Consider the following 18,215-nt stretch of genomic DNA (forward strand, 5'->3'; position numbering starts at 1 on the left):
CTGATTCTGTATGTTTAAAAGTTAATATACAGTAACTCGTAGTTTGTTTCTCTATGCTTGTGTGTGAGTGTGTCAGAGGAGGCTGGTGGGGGGGGCTATAGGAGGACGGGCTCATTGTAATCACTGGAATGGAGTTAATGGAACAGAGTCAATGTGGTTTCCATATGTTTGATTCCATTACAATGAGCCCGTCCTACTATAGCTCCTCCCACCATCCACCACGTGTGTACTAACTCTATGCTTGTGTTTGTCTGCGTGCTTAAGAGGTGATGACCAGTCCACTCCACTAACATTGTCAACTCTGCCCTGACATGAACTGAAGCCACGTCTCATGTGCCCGCTCATCCACTTTCACATTGAATGTTTCCTCTCCAAGCACTGTGTACCCCTTTCAATTTTCTCTCATTACTCGAAGTAGAGTCAATCACATACACAATCACATTATTACACATCAATGATTTTGCTCCTTGCTTGGACTAACTCATTCTAAGCTCGTTGGTCTAACTGTGTTGTGTTATTTTATTTTTTTTGTCTTCCCAGACATTCTGTCCTGCACTGAAGTCAAGCCTCTGAACACCTCAACTCAAGCCTCTCACACTCATTCAATCACTGCTGTGATCCCTTCCAAACACTAAGTTAACCCTCTTATTCCCATTCCCCATAATATTGTACTATAAACGTCTTTTATTCAACGCTTTAGGTTCAAATAATGACTCTTTTGACGATTTTTGAAACACACTGACATCTCCGTGCGTTCAGCACCTATACCGTGCGTCTCCCATCATCAATTGTTCAAGTTACCATCCTCCACTGATATATATATATATATATCTGTCTAAGTCAAAGGTTTGGACTTATATATTGGATATTTTCTATTTGAGGTTCTTCAAATAGCCACCCTTTGTTTTGATGACAGCTCAAATAAGCAAAGAGAAATGACAGTCCATCAATACTTTAAGACATGAAGGTCAGTTAATCTGGAAAATTTTACGAATTTTGAACGTTTCTTTAAGTGCAGTCGCAAAAAACATGAAGCGTCATGATGAAACTGGCTCTCATGAGGACCACCATAGGAAAGGAAGACAGAGTTACCTCTGTTGCAGGGGATTTCATTAGAGTTAACTGCACCTCAGAAATTGCAGCCCAAATAAATGCTTCAGAGTTCAAGTAACAGACACATCTCAACATCAACTGTTCAGAGGAGACTGCGTGAATCAGGCCTTCATGGTCGAATTGCTGCGATGAAACCACTACTAAAGGACACCAATAATAATAAGAAGAGACTTGCTTGGGCCAAGAAACACGAGCAAGAACACTACACCGGTGGATGTCTGTCCAAATTTGTGTCTGTGACGTGAAGTAGGTGAACGGATGATCTCTGCATGTGTGCTTCCCACCATGAAGCATGGAGGAGGAGGTGTGATGGTGTGGGGGTACTTTGTTGGTGACACTGTCTATGATTTTATTTAGAATTCAAGGCCCACTTAACCAGCATGGCTACCACAGCATTTTTCAGCGATACACCATCTCATCTAGTTTGCGCTTAGTGGGACTATCATGTGTTTTTCAACAGGACAATGACCCAAAACACACTTCCATGCTTTGTAAGGGCTATTTTACCAAGGAGAGTGATGGAGGGCTTCAACCTGGTCTCCACAATCACCTGACCTCAACCTAATTGAGATGGTTTGGTAAGAGTGGGACCGCAGAGTGAAGGAAAAGCAGCCAACTAGTGCTCAGTGTATGTGGGAACTTGTTTTAAGACTGTTGGAAAAGCATTCCAGGTGAAGCTGGTTTAGAGAATGCCAAGAGTGTGCAAAGCTGTCATCAAGGCAAAGGGTGGCTACTTTCTAAAATATATTTTGATTTGATTTATTATTTCATAGTACATTTGATTTATTATTTAATGTGTTATTTCATAGTTTTGATGTCTTCACTATTATTCTACAATGTAGAACATAGTAAAAATCAAGAAAAACCTCAGTGCTGTGGGCACCTACAAGATGAGACACATGCTTGATGTCCCTATACGCATAGGACTACACTCAGGTGAGTGGGGACACATACCTTACCTCACCTATCTGTGTCTATCCAATAGGTCCATGTGTAGCAGGGGTAGTAGAACTGACTATGCCCAGATACCGTTTATTCGGTAACTGTCACCACTGCCTCTCGTATGGAGTCTACTGGGATGCGTAAATTACATATGTATGTATAATAGATATGTAACGTAGTCTATGCACTGTTGCTTAAAAGTGAAGGACTTGTCGTGGGTACACGATTGACTGAGCCAGGAAGCTTCTTTATAAAGTGTGTATAAATTAGAGTTTTGAGTGTCATGCCGCCTGTATTTGCAGTGTCCAGAATCCACATCCTTAACAGCACAGTTAAAATCCTCCTGGATCTCAAGGCAGGATACAAGGTGCAACTGAGGCAGGACAGACCTCAAGGTAAAAGTCACAGGTAGAACCGACTACTTGGTACCACCATCATGTTACATACAGTAAGCTCAAGAATACTTAAAACTCCCTACAACACCCTAAAACTTCATAGAACTGTCTAGAACTCTCTAGAACTCACCTAGATCTCCCTACTAAACTCTTTCTCTCTCGTCTTTCCCTGCCCTCTGTCTCTCTGTCCTCTCCTCTTCACAGGGAAAAGGGGGAACAGAGGAGACCTATTGGCTTATAGGGAAGGGCAACTTTGAGAAACCTCTCCCCGTCCCTCCCGAATTCAAGAAAGGGTAAGGACCGCCCTCCTTCCCTAACCCTAACCCTAACAACATAGCTCAGGCAGTAGGAAGCTCTCATCCATTTATATGCAGATGATATTCTTAAACTCAGCTGGCCCCTCCCCTGATTTTGGTTTCCCTGGTGTATATATCCCTGTGTTTCCCTGGTGTATATATCACTGTGTTTCCCTGGTGTATATATCCCTGTGTTTCCCTGGTGTATATATCCCTGTGTTTCCCTGGTGTATATATCCCTGTGTTTCCCTGGTGTATATATCCCTGGTGTATATATCCCTGTGTTCCCCTGGTGAATATATCCCTGGTGTATATATCCCTGTGTTCACCTGGTGTATATATCACTGGTGTATATATCCCTGGTGTATTTATCCCTGTGTTTCCCTGGTGTATATATCCCTGGTGTATATATCCCTGTGTTTCCCTGGTGTATATATCCCTGTGTTTCCCTGGTGTATATATCCCTGGTGTATATATCCCTGTGTTTCCCTGGTGTATATATCCCTGGTGTATATATCCCTGTATATCCCTGGTGTATATATCCCTGTGTTCCCCTGGTGTATATATCACTGGTGTATATATCCCTGGTGTATTTATCCCTGTGTTTCACTGGTGTATATATCCCTGGTGTATATATCCCTGTGTTTCCCTGGTGTATATATCCCTGTGTTTCCCTGGTGTATATATCCCTGTGTTTTCCTGGTGTATGTATCCCTGGTGTATATATCCCTGTGTTTCCCTGGTGTATATATCCCTGTGTTCCCCTGGTGTATATATCCCTGTGTTTCCCTGGTGTATATATCCCTGGTGTATTTATCCCTGTATTTCCCTGGTGTATATATCCCTGTGTTTCCCTGGTGTATATATCCCTGGTGTATATATTCCTGTGTTTCCCTGGTGTATATATCCCTGGTGTATATATCCCTGTGTTCCCCTGGTGAATATATCCCTGGTGTATATATCCCTGTGTTCCCCTGGTGTATATATCACTGGTGTATATATCCCTGGTGTATTTATCCCTGTGTATATATCCCTGGTGTATATATTCCTGTGTTCCCTGGTGTATAAATCCCTGTGTTTCCCTGGTGTATATATCCCTGGTGTATATATCCCTGTGTTTCCCTGGTGTATATATCCCTGTGTTTCCCTGGTGTATATATTCCTGTGTTTACCTGGTGTATATATCCCTGGTGTATTTATCCCTGTGTTCCCCTGGTGTATATATCCCTGTGTTTCCCTGGTGTATATATCCCTGGTGTATTTATCCCTGTGTTCCTCTGGTGTATATATCCCTGGTGTATATATCCCTGTGTTTCCCTGGTGTATATATCCCTGGTGTATATATCCCTGTGTTCCCCTGGTGAATATATCCCTGGTGTATATATCCCTGTGTTCCCCTGGTGTATATATCACTGGTGTATATATCCCTGGTGTATTTATCCCTGTGTATATATCCCTGGTGTATATATTCCTGTGTTCCCTGGTGTATAAATCCCTGTGTTTCCCTGGTGTATATATCCCTGGTGTATATATCCCTGTGTTTCCCTGGTGTATATATCCCTGTGTTTCCCTGGTGTATATTTTCCTGTGTTTACCTGGTGTATATATCCCTGGTGTATTTATCCCTGTGTTTCCCTGGTGTATATATCCCTGGTGTATTTATCCCTGTGTTCCTCTGGTGTATATATCCCTGGTGTATATATCCCTGTGTTTCCCTGGTGTATATATCCCTGGTGTATATATCCCTGTGTTTCCCTGGTGTATTTATCCCTGTGTTTCCCTGGTGTATATATTCCTGTGTTTACCTGGTGTATATATCCCTGGTGTATATATCCCTGTGTGTCACGCCCTGGTCTTAGTATTTTGTGTTTTCTTTATTTATTTGGTCAGGCCAGGGCGTGACATGGGTTTATTTTGTGGTGTGTTTTTGTATTGGGGTTTTAGTAGGTATTGGGATTGTGGTTGAGTAGGGTTGTCTAGCATAGTCTATGGCTGCCTGAGGCGGTTCTCAATCAGAGTCAGGTGATTCTCGTTGTCTCTGATTGGGAACCATATTTAGGTAGCCTGGGTTTCACTGTGTGTTTGTGGGTGATTGTTCCTGTCTCTGTGTTTGTTGTCACAAGATAGGCTGTATAGGTTTTCACGGTCCGTCTGTTGTTTTGTATATATTTAGTTATTTCATGTATAGTTCATTTTTCCATTAAAGAACATGAGTAACCACCACGCTGCATTTTGGTCCGCTTCTCTTTCAACAGACGAACGCCGTTACACTGTGTTTCCCTGGTGTATATATCCCTGGTGTATATAGCCCTGTGTTTACCTGGTGTATATATCCCTGTGTTTCCCTGGTTTACATATCCCTGTGTTTCACTGGTGTATATATCCCTGGTATATTTATCCCTGTGTCTCCCTGGTGTATATATCCCTGGTTGATATATCCCTGTGTTTCCCTGGTGTATATATCCCTGGTTGATATATCCCTGTGTATCCCTGGTTGATATATCCCTGTGTTTCCCTGGTGTATATATCCCTGGTGTATATATCCCTGGTTGATATGTCCCTGTGTTTCCCTGGTGTATATATCCCTGTGTTTCCCTGGTGTGTATATATCCCTTGTTGATATATCCCTGTGTATCCCTGGTTGATATATCCCTGTGTTTCCCTGGTGTATATATCCCTGGTGTATATATCCCTGGTTGATATGTCCGTGTGTTTCCCTGGTGTATATATCCCTGTGTTTCCCTGGTGTGTATATATCCCTGGTGTATACATCCCTGTGTTTCCCTGGTGTATACATCCCTGTGTTTCCCTGGTGTATACATCCCCGTGTTTCCTTGGTGTATACATCCCTGTGTTTCCTTGGTGTATACATCCCTGTGTTTCCCTGGTGTATATATCCCTGGTGTATGTATCCCTGTGTTTCCCTTGTGTATATATCCCTGGTGTATATATTCCTGTGTTTCCCTGGTGTATATATCCCTGGTGTATATATCCCTGTGTTTCCCTGGTGTATGTTTCCCTGGTGTATATATCCCTGGTGTATATATCCCTGTGTTTCCCTGGTGTATATATGCCTGTGTTTCCCTGGTGTATATATTCCTGGTAAATTTATCCCTGTGTCTCCCTGGTGTATATATCCCTGTGTTTCGCTGGTGTATATATCCCTGGTGTATATATCAATTTGTTTCCCTGGTGAATAAATCCCTGTGTTTCCCTGGTGTCTTTATTCCTGTGTTTCCTTGGTGTATATATCCCTGTGTTTCCCTGGTGTATATATCCCTGTGTTTCCCTGGTGTATGTTTCCCTGGTGTATATATCCCTGGTATATATATCCCTGTGTTTCCCTGGTGTCTTTATCCCTGTGTTTCCTTGTTGTATATATCCCTGTGTTTCCCTGGTGTATATATCCCTGTGTTTCCCTTGTTTATACATCCCTGGTGTATATATTCCTGTGTTTCCCTGGTGTATATATCTCTGTGTTTCCCTGGTGTATATATCCCTGGAATATTTTTCCCTGTGTTCCCCTGGTGTATATATCCCTGTGTTTCGCTGGTGTATATATCCCTGGTGTATATATCCCTGTGTTTCCCTGGTGTATATATCCCTGTGTTTCCCTGGTGTATTTATCCCTGAGTTTCCCTGGTGTATATATCCCTGTGTTGCCCTGGTGTATATATCCCTGTGTTTACCTGGTGTATATATCGCTGGTCTATATATCCCTGTGTTTACCTGGTGTAATTATCCCTGTGTTTCCCTGGTTTATATATCCCTGTGTTTCCCTGGTTTATATATCCCTGTGTTTCCTTGGTGTATATATCCCCGTGTTTCCCTGGTGAATATATCCCTGGTGTATGTATCCCTGTGTTCCCCTGGTGTATATATCCCTGTGTTTCCCTGGTGTATATATCCCTGGTGTATATATCCCTGTGTTTCCCTGGTGAATATATCCCTGGTGTATTTATCCCTGTGTTCCCCTGGTGTATATATCCCTGTGTTTCCCTGGTGTATATATCCCTGGTGTATTTATCCCTGTGTTCCTCTGGTGTATATATCCCTGGTGTATATATCCCTGTGTTTCCCTGGTGTATATATCCCTGGTGTATATATCCCTGTGTTTCCCTGGTGTATATATCCCTGTGTTTCCCTGGTGTATATATCCCTGTGTTTCCCTGGTTTATATATCCCTGTGTTTCCCTGGTGTACATATCCCTGTGTTTCCCTTGTGTATATATCCCTGGTGTATAAATCCCTGGTGTATATATCCCTGTGTTTCCCTGGTGTATATATCCCTGTTTCCCTGGTGTATATTTCCCTGTGTTTCCCTGGTGTATATATCCCTGTGTTTCCCTGGTGTATATATCCCTGTGTTTCCCTGGTGTATATATCCCTGATGTATATATCCCTGTGTTTCCCTGGTGAATATATCCCTGGTGTATTTATCCCTGTGTTTCCCTGGTGTATATATCCCTGGTGTATATATCCCTGTGTTAACCTGGTGTATATATCCCTGTTTTTCCCTGGTGTATATATCCCTGTGTTTACCTGGTGTATATATCCCTGTTGTATATATCCCTGTGTTTCCCTGGTGTATATATCCCTGTGTTTCCCTGGTGTATATATCCCTGTGTTTCCCTGTTGTATATATCCCTGTGTTTCCCTGGTGTATATGTCCCTGATGTATATATCCCTGTTTCCCTGGTGTATATATCCCTGGTGTATATATCCCTGTGTTAACCTGGTGTATATATCCCTGTTTTTCCCTGGTGTATATATCCCTGTGTTTACCTGGTGTATATATCCCTGTTGTATATATCCCTGTTTTTCCCTGGTGAATATATCCCTGGTGTATTTATCCCTGTGTTTCCCTGGTGTATATATCCCTGTGTTTCCCTGGTGTATATATCCCTGTGTTTACCTGGTGTATATATCCCTGGTGTATATATCCCTGTGTTTACCTGGTTTATATATCCCTGTGTTTCCCTGTTGTATATAACCCTGTTTCCCTGGTGTATATAACCCTGTTTCCCTGGTGTATATATCCCTTTGTTTCCCTGGTGTATATATCCCCGGTATATTTATAACTGTGTCTCCCTGGTGTACATATCCCTGGATCATATATCCCTGTGTTTCCCTGGTGTATATATCCATGTGTTTCCCTGGTGTATATATCACTGTGTTTCCCTGGTGTATATATCAATGTGGTTCCCTGGTGTATTTATCCCTTTGTTTCCTTGGTGTATATATCCCTGTGTTTCCCTGGTGTATATATCCCTGTGTTTCCCTGGTGTATATATCAATGTGGTTCCCTGGTGTATTTATCCCTTTGTTTCCTTGGTGTATATATCCCTGTGTTTCCCTGGTGTATATATCCCTGTGTTTCCCTGGTGTATATATCCCTGGTGTATATGTCCCTGTGTTTCCCTGGTTGAATATATCCCTGGTGTATTTATCCCTGTGTTCCTCTGGTGTATATATCCCTGGTGTATATATCCCTGTGTTTCCCTGGCGTATATATCCCTGTGTTTCCCTGGTGTATTTATCCCTGAGTTTCCCTGGTGTATATATCCCTGTGTTTCCCTGGTGTATATATCCCTGTGTTTACCTGGTGTATATATCGCTGGTCTATATATCCCTGTGTTTACCTGGTGTATATATCCCTGTGTTTACCTGGTTTATATATCCCTGTGTTTCCCTGGTTTATATATCCCTGTGTTTCCCTGGTGTTTATACCCCTGTTTCCCTGGTGTATATATCCCCGTGTTTCCCTGGTGAATATATCCCTGGTGTATGTATCTCTGTGTTCCCCTGGTGTATATATCCCTGTGTTTCCCTGGTGTATCTATCCCTGGTGTATATATCCCTGTGTTTCCCTGGTGAATATATCCCTGGTGTATTTATCCCTGTGTTCCCCTGGTGTATTTATCCCTGTGTTCCTCTGGTGTATATATCCCTGGTGTATATATCCCTTTGTTTCCCTGGTGTATATATCCCTGGTGTATTTATCCCTGTGTTTCCCTGGTGTATATATCCCTGGTGTATATATCCCTGTGTTAACCTGGTGTATATATCCCTGTTTTTCCCTGGTGTATATATCCCTGTGTTTACCTGGTGTATATATCCCTGTTGTATATATCCCTGTGTTTCCCTGGTGAATATATCCCTGGTGTATTTATCCCTGTGTTCCCCTGGTGTATATATCCCTGTGTTTCCCTGGTGTATATTTCCCTGTGTTTCCCTGGTGTATATTTCCCTGTGTTTCCCTGGTGTATATATACCTGGTGTATATATCCCTGGTGTATTTATCCCTGTGTTTCCCTGGTGTATATATCCCTGATGTATATATCCCTGTTTCCCTGGTGAATATATCCCTGGTGTATTTATCCCTGTGTTTCCCTGGTGTATATATCCCTGGTGTATATATCCCTGTGTTAACCTGGTGTATATATCCCTGTTTTTCCCTGGTGTATATATCCCTGTGTTTACCTGGTGTATATATCCCTGTTGTATATATCCCTGTTTTTCCCTGGTGAATATATCCCTGGTGTATTTATCCCTGTGTTCCCCTGGTGTATATATCCCTGTGTTTCCCTGGTGTATATATCCCTGTGTTTCCCTGGTGTATATATCCCTGTGTTTACCTGGTGTATATATCCCTGGTGTATATATCCCTGTGTTTACCTGGTTTATATATCCCTGTGTTTCCCTGTTGTATATAACCCTGTTTCCCTGGTGTATATAACCCTGTTTCCCTGGTGTATATATCCCTTTGTTTCCCTGGTGTATATATCCCCGGTATATTTATAACTGTGTCTCCCTGGTGTACATATCCCTGGATCATATATCTCTGTGTTTCCCTGGTGTATATATCCCTGGTGTAAATATACCTGGTGTATATATACACCTGTGTTTCCCTGGTGTATATATCAATGTGGTTCCCTGGTGTATTTATCCCTTTGTTTCCTTGGTGTATATATCCCTGTGTTTCCCTGGTGTATATATCCCTGTGTTTCCCTGGTGTATATATCAATGTGGTTCCCTGGTGTATTTATCCCTTTGTTTCCTTGGTGTATATATCCCTGTGTTTCCCTGGTGTATATATCCCTGTGTTTCCCTGGTGTATATATCCCTGGTGTATATGTCCCTGTGTTTCCCTGGTTGAATATATCCCTGGTGTATTTATCCCTGTGTTCCTCTGGTGTATATATCCCTGGTGTATATATCCCTGTGTTTCCCTGGCGTATATATCCCTGTGTTTCCCTGGTGTATTTATCCCTGAGTTTCCCTGGTGTATATATCCCTGTGTTTCCCTGGTGTATATATCCCTGTGTTTACCTGGTGTATATATCGCTGGTCTATATATCCCTGTGTTTACCTGGTGTATATATCCCTGTGTTTACCTGGTTTATATATCCCTGTGTTTCCCTGGTTTATATATCCCTGTGTTTCCCTGGTGTTTATACCCCTGTTTCCCTGGTGTATATATCCCCGTGTTTCCCTGGTGAATATATCCCTGGTGTATGTATCTCTGTGTTCCCCTGGTGTATATATCCCTGTGTTTCCCTGGTGTATCTATCCCTGGTGTATATATCCCTGTGTTTCCCTGGTGAATATATCCCTGGTGTATTTATCCCTGTGTTCCCCTGGTGTATATATCCCTGTGTTTCCCTGGTGTATATATCCCTGGTGTATTTATCCCTGTGTTCCTCTGGTGTATATATCCCTGGTGTATATATCCCTGTGTTTCCCTGGTGTATATATCCCTGGTGTATTTATCCCTGTGTTCCTCTGGTGTATATATCCCTGGTGTATATATCCCTGTGTTTCCCTGGTGTATATATCCCTGGTGTATATATCCCTGTGTTTCCCTGGTGTATATATCCCTGTGTTTCCCTGGTTTATATATCCCTGTGTTTACCTGGTTTATATATCCCTATGTTTCCCTGGTGTATATATCCCTGGTGTACATATCCCTGTGTTTCCCTTGTATATATATCCCTGGTGTATAAATCCCTTTGTTTCCCTGGTGTATATATCCCTGTGTTTCCCTGGTGTATATATCCCTGTGTTTCCCTGGTGTATATATCCCTGGTGTATATATCCCTGTGTTTCGCTGGTGTATATATCCCTGTGTTTCCCTGGTGTATATATCCCTGGTGTATATATCCCTGTGTTTCCCTGGTGTATATATCCCTGGTGTATTTATCCCTGTGTTCCCCTGGTGTATATATCCCTGTTTTTCCCTGGTGTATATATACCTGGTGTATATATCCCTGTGTTAACCTGGTGTATATATCCCTGTTTTTCCCTGGTGTATATATCCCTGTGTTTACCTGGTGTATATATCCCTGTTGTATATATCCCTGTGTTTCCCTGGTGAATATATCCCTGGTGTATGTATCCCTGTGTTCCCCTGGTGTATATATCCCTGTGTTTCCCTGGTGTATCTATCCCTGGTGTATATATCCCTGTGTTTCCCTGGTGAATATATCCCTGGTGTATTTATCCCTGTGTTCCCCTGGTGTATATATCCCTGTGTTTCCCTGGTGTATATATCCCTGGTGTATATATCCCTGTTTTTCCCTGGTGTATATATCCCTGGTGTATATATCCCTGTGTTTCCCTGGTGTATATATCCCTGGTGTATTTATCCCTGTGTTCCTCTGGTGTATATATCCCTGGTGTATATATCCCTGTGTTTCCCTGGTGTATATATCCCTGGTGTATATATCCCTGTGTTTCCCTGGTGTATATATCCCTGTGTTTCCCTGGTTTATATATCCCTGTGTTTACCTGGTTTATATATCCCTATGTTTCCCTGGTGTATATATCCCTGGTGTACATATCCCTGTGTTTCCCTTGTATATATATCCCTGGTGTATAAATCCCTTTGTTTCCCTGGTGTATATATCCCTGTGTTTCCCTGGTGTATATAGCCCTGTGTTTCCCTGGTGTATATATCCCTGGTGTATTTATCCCTGTGTTTCCCTGGTGTATATATCCCTGTGTTTCCCTGGTGTATATATCCCTGGTGTATATATCCCTGTGTTTCCCTGGTGAATATATCCCTGGTGTATTTATCCCTGTGTTCCACTGGTGAATATATCCCTGGTGTATTTATCCCTGTGTTCCCCTGGTGTATATATCCCTGTTTTTCCCTGGTGAATATATCCCTGGTGTATTTATCCCTGTGTTCCCCTGGTGTATATATCCCTGTTTTTCCCTGGTGTATATATACCTGGTGTATATATCCCTGTGTTAACCTGGTGTATATATCCCTGTTTTTCCCTGGTGTATATATCCCTGTGTTTACCTGGTGTATATATCCCTGTTGTATATATCCCTGTGTTTCCCTGGTGAATATATCCCTGGTGTATTTATCCCTGTGTTCTCCTGGTGTATATATCCCTGTGTTTCCCTGGTGTATATATCCCTGGTGTATATATCCCTGTGTTTCCCTGGTGAATATATCCCTGGTGTATTTATCCCTGTGTTCCCCTGGTCTATATATCCCTGTGTTTCCCTGGTGTATATATCCCTGGTGTATATATCCCTGTTTTTCCCTGGTGTATATATCCCTGTGTTTCCCTGGTGTATATATCCCTGTGTTTCCCTGGTTTATATATCCCTGTGTTTCCCTGGTGTATATATCCCCGGTGTACATATCCCTGTGCTTCCCTGGTGTATTTATCCCTGGTGTATAAATCCTTTTGTTTCCCTGGTGTATATATCCCTGTGTTTCCCTGGTGTATATATCCCTGGTATATTTATCCCTGTGTCTCCCTGGTGTACATATTCATGGTTGATATATCCCTGTGTTTCCCTGGTGTATATATCAATGTGTTTCCCTGTTGTATTTATCCCTGTGTTTCCTTGGTGTATATATCCCTGTGTTTCCCTGTTGTATATATCCCTGTGTTTACCTGGTGTATATATTATCCCTGTGTTAACCTGGCGAATATATCCCTGTGTTTCCCTGGTGTATATATCCCTGTGTTTCCCTTGTGTATATATCCCTGGTGTACATATTCATGTGTTTCCCTGGTGTATATATCCCTGGTGTATATATCCCTGTGTTTCCCTGGTGTATATATCCCTGTGTTTCCCTGGTGTATATATCCCTGGTGTGCATACCCCTGTTTCTCCCTGGTGTAAATATCCCTGTGTTTCCTTGGTGTATATATTTGTGTTTCCCTGGTGTATATATCCCTGTGTTTCCCTGGTGTATATATCCCTGTGTTTCCCTTGTGTATATATCCCTGGTGTATATATCCCTGTGTTTCCCTGGTGTATATATCCCTGTGTTTCCCTGGTGTATATATCCCTGGTGTATATATCCCTGTGTTTCCCTGGTGTATATATCCCTGTGTTTCCCTGGTGTATATATCCATGTGTTTCCCTTGTGTATATATCCCTGGTGTATATATCCCTGTGTTTCCCTGGTGAATATATTCCTGGTGTATTTATCCCTGTGTTTCCCTGGTGTGTATATATCCCTGGTGTATACATCCCTGTGTGTCCCTGGTGTATATATCCCTGGTGTATATATCCCTGTATTTCCCTGGTGTGTATATCCCTGTGTTTCCCTGGTGAATATAACCATGTGTTTCCCTGGTGTATTTATCCCTGGTGTATATATACCTGTGTTTCCCTGGTGTATATATCAATGTGTTTCCCTGGTGAATATATCCCTGTGTTTCCCTGGTGTATTTATCCCTGTGTTTCCCTGGTGTATTTATCCCTGTGTTTCCTTGGTGTATATATCCCTGTGTTTCCCTGGTGTATATATATATATCCCTGTTTCCCTGGTGTACATATCCCTGGTGTATATAGCCCTAGTGTATATATCCCTGGTTGATATATCCCTGTGTTTCCCTGGTGTATATTTCCCTGGTGTATATATCCCTGGTGTATATATCCCTGTGTTTCCCTGGTGTATTTATCCCTGTGTTTCCCTGGTGTATTTATCCCTGTGTTTCCTTGGTGAATTTATCCCTGTGTTTCCTTGGTGTATATATCCCTGTGTTTCCCTGGTGTATATATCCCTGGTGTATATATCCCTGTGTTTCTCTGGTGTATATATCCCTGTTGTACATACCCCTGTGTTTCCCTGGTGTACATATCCCTGTGTTTCCCTGGTGTATATATCCCTGTGTTTCCCTGGTGTATATATCCCTGTGTTTCCCTGGTGTATATATCCCTGTGTTTCCCTGGTGTATATATCCCTGTGTTTCCCTGGTGTGTATTTCCCTGTGTTTCCCTGGTGTGTATATATATCCCTGGTGTATTATTCCCTATGTTCCTCTGGTGTATATATCCCTGGTGTATATATCCCTGTGTTTCCCTGGTGTATATATCCCTGTGTTTCTCTGGTGTGTATATCCCTTGTGTCCCTGGTTTGTATATATCCCTGGTGTATTTATCCCTGTGTTTCCCTGGTGTATATATCCCTGGTGTATTTATCCCTGTGTTCCTCTGGTGTATATATCCCTGGTGTATATATCCCTGTGTTTCCCTGGTGTATATATCCCCGGTGTATATATCCCTGTGTTTCACTGGTGTATATATCCCTGTGTTTCCCTGGTGTATTTATCCCTGTGTTTCCCTGGTGCATATATTCTTGTGTTTCCCTCGTGTATATATATCCCTGTTTCCCTGGTGTATATATCCCTGGTGTATATATCCCTGTGATTCCCTGGTGTATTTATCCCTGTGTTTCCCTGGTGCATATATTCTTGTGTTTCCCTCGTGTATATATATCCCTGTTTCCCTGGTGTATATATCCCTGGTGTATATATCCCTGTGTTTCCCTGGTGTATTTATCCCTGTGTTTCCCTGGTGTATTTATCCCTGTGTTTCCTTGGTGTATATATCCCTGTGTTTCCCTGGTGTATATATATATATCCCTGTTTCCCTGGTGTACATATCCCTGGTGTATATAGCCCTAGTGTATATATCCCTGGTTGATATAACCCTGTGTTTCCCTGGTGTATTTATCCCTGGTGAATATATCCCTGTGTTTCCCTGGTGTATTTATCCCTGTGTTTCCCTGGTGCATATATTCTTGTGTTTCCCTCGTGTATATATATCCCTGTTTCCCTGGTGTATATATCCCTGGTGTATATATCCCTGTGATTCCCTGGTGTATATATCCCTGGTGTATATATCCCTGTGTTTCCCTGGTGTATTTATCCCTGTGTTTCCCTGGTGTATTTATCCCTGTGTTTCCTTGGTGTATATATCCCTGTGTTTCCTTGGTGTATATATCCCTGTGTTTCCCTGGTGTATATATCCCTGTGTTTCACTGGTGTATATATCCCTGGTGTATATATCCCTGTGTTTCCCTGGTGTATATATCCCTGATGAATATATCCCTGTGTTTCCCTGGTGTATATATCCCTGTGTTTCCCTGGTGTATATATCCCTGGTGTATATATCCCTGTGTTTCCCTGGTGTATATATCCCTGTGTTTCCCTGGTGTATATATCCCTGGTGTATATATCCCTGTGTTTCCCTGGTGTATATATCCATGTGTTTCCCTGGTGTATATATCCCTGTGTTTCCCTGGTGAATATATTCCTGGTGTATTTATCCCTGTGTTTCCCTGGTGTGTATATATCCCTGGTGTACACATCCCTGTGTTTCCCTGGTGTATATATCCCTGGTGTATATATCCCTGTGTTTCCCTTATATATATATATCCCTGTTTCCCTGGTGTACATATCCCTGGTGTATATAGCCCTAGTGTATATATCCCTGGTTGATATATCCCTGTGTTTCCCTGGTGTATTTATCCCTGTGTTTCCCTGGTGTATTTATCCCTGTCTTTCCTTGGTGTATATATCCCTGTGTTTCCCTGGTGTATATATCCCTTGTGTATATATCCCTGTGTTTCCTTGGTGTATATATCCCTTGTGTACATATCCCTGGTGTATATATCCCTTGTGTACATATCCCTGTGTTTCCCTGGTGTATTTATCCCTGTGTTCCACTGGTGTATATATCCCTGTGTTTCCCTGGTGAATATATCCCTGTTTTTCCCTGGTGTATTTATCCCTGTGTTTCCCTGGTGTACTATCCCTGTGTTTCCCTGGTGTACAATTCCCTGGTGTATTTATCCCTGTGTTCCCCTGGTGTATATATCCCTGGTGTATATATCCCTGTGTTTCCCTGGTGTATATATCCCTGTGTTTCCCTGGTGTATATATCCCTGGTGTGCATACCCCTGTGTTTCCCTGGTGTACATATCCCTGTGTTTCCCTGGTGTATATATCCCTGTGTTTCCCTGGTGTATATATCCCTGTGTTTCCCTTGTGTTTATATCCCTGGTGTATATATCCCTGTGTTTCCCTGGTGTATATATCCCTGTGTTTCCCTGGTGTATATATCCCTGGTGTATATATCCCTGTGTTTCCCTGGTGTACATATCCCTGTGTTTCCCTGGTGTATATATCCATGTGTTTCCCTTGTGTATATATCCCTGGTGTATATATCCCTGTGTTTCCCTGGTGAACATATTCCTGGTGTATTTATCCCTGTGTTTCCCTGGTGTGTATATATCCCTGGTGTATACATCCCTGTGTTTCCCTGGTGTATATATCCCTGGTGTATATATCCCTGTGTTTCCCTGGTGTATATATCCCTGTGTTTCCCTGGTGAATATAACCCTGTGTTTCCCTGGTGTATTTATCCCTGGTGTATATATACCTGTGTTTCCCTGGTGTATATATCAATGTGTTTCCCTGGTGAATATATCCCTGTGTTTCCCTGGTGTATTTATCCCTGTGTTTCCCTGGTGTATTTATCCCTGTGTTTCCTTGGTGTATATATCCCTGTGTTTCCCTGGTGTATATATATATCCCTGTTTCCCTGGTGTAAATATCCCTGGTGTATATAGCCCTAGTGTATATATCCCTGGTTGATATATCCCTGTGTTTCCCTGGTGTATATTTCCCTGGTGTATATATCCCTGGTGTATATATCCCTGTGTTTCCCTGGTGTATTTATCCCTGTGTTTCCCTGGTGTATTTATCCCTGTGTTTCCTTGGTGAATTTATCCCTGTGTTTCCTTGGTGTATATATCCCTGTGTTTCCCTGGTGTACATATCCCTGTGTTTCCCTGGTGTATATATCCCTGTGTTTCCCTGGTGTATATATCCCTGTGTTTCCCTGGTGTATATATCCCTGTGTTTCCCTGGTGTATATATCCCTGTGTTTCCCTGGTGTGTATTTCCCTGTGTTTCCCTGGTGTGTATATATATCCCTGGTGTATTATTCCCTATGTTCCTCTGGTGTATATATCCCTGGTGTATATATCCCTGTGTTTCCCTGGTGTATATGTCCCTGTGTTTCCCTGGTGTGTATATCCCTGTGTTTCCCTGGTGTATATATCCCTGTGTTTCTCTGGTGTGTATTTCCCGTGTTTCCCTGGTGTGTATATATCCCTGGTGTATTTATCCATGTGTTTCCCTGGTGTATATATCCCTGGTGTATTTATCCCTGTGTTCCTCTGGTGTATATATCCCTGGTGTATATATCCCTGTGTTTCCCTGGTGTATATATCCCCGGTGTATATATCCCTGTGTTTCCCTGGTGTATATATCCCTGTGTTTCCCTGGTGAATATAACCCTGTGTTTCCCTGGTGTATTTATCCCTGGTGTATATATCCCTGTGTTTCCCTGGTGTATATATCCCTGGTGTATATATCCCTGTGTTTCCCTGGTGTATTTATCCCTGTGTTTCCTTGGTGTATATATCCCTGTGTTTCCTTGGTGTATATATCCCTGTGTTTCCCTGGTGTATATATCCCTGTGTTTCACTGGTGTATATATCCCTGGTGTATATATCCCTGTGTTTCCCTGGTGTATATATCCCTGGTGAATATATCCCTGTGTTTCCCTGGTGTATATATCCCTGTGTTTCCCTGGTGTATATATCCCTGGTGTATATATCCCTGTGTTTCCCTGGTGTATATATCCCTGTGTTTCCCTGGTGTATATATCCCTGGTGTATATATCCCTGTGTTTCCCTGGTGTATATATCCATGTGTTTCCCTGGTGTATATATCCCTGTGTTTCCCTGGTGAATATATTCCTGGTGTATTTATCCCTGTGTTTCCCTGGTGTGTATATATCCCTGGTGTATACATCCCTGTGTTTCCCTGGTGTATATATCCCTGGTGTATATATCCCTGTGTTTCCCTGGTGAATATAACCCTGTGTTTCCCTGGTGTATATTTCCCTGGTGTATATATCCCTGGTGTATATATCCCTGTGTTTCCCTGGTGTATTTATCCCTGTGTTTCCCTGGTGCATATATTCTTGTGTTTCCCTCGTGTATATATCCCTGGTGTATATATACCTGTGTTTCCCTGGTGTATATATCAATGTGTTTCCCTGGTGTATTTATCCCTGTGTTTCCCTGGTGTATTTATCCCTGTGTTTCCTTGGTGTATATATCCCTGTGTTTCCC

Source organism: Oncorhynchus clarkii, chromosome 21 (assembly GCF_045791955.1).
Source record: "Oncorhynchus clarkii lewisi isolate Uvic-CL-2024 chromosome 21, UVic_Ocla_1.0, whole genome shotgun sequence".
Classification (NCBI taxonomy): domain Eukaryota; kingdom Metazoa; phylum Chordata; class Actinopteri; order Salmoniformes; family Salmonidae; genus Oncorhynchus; species Oncorhynchus clarkii.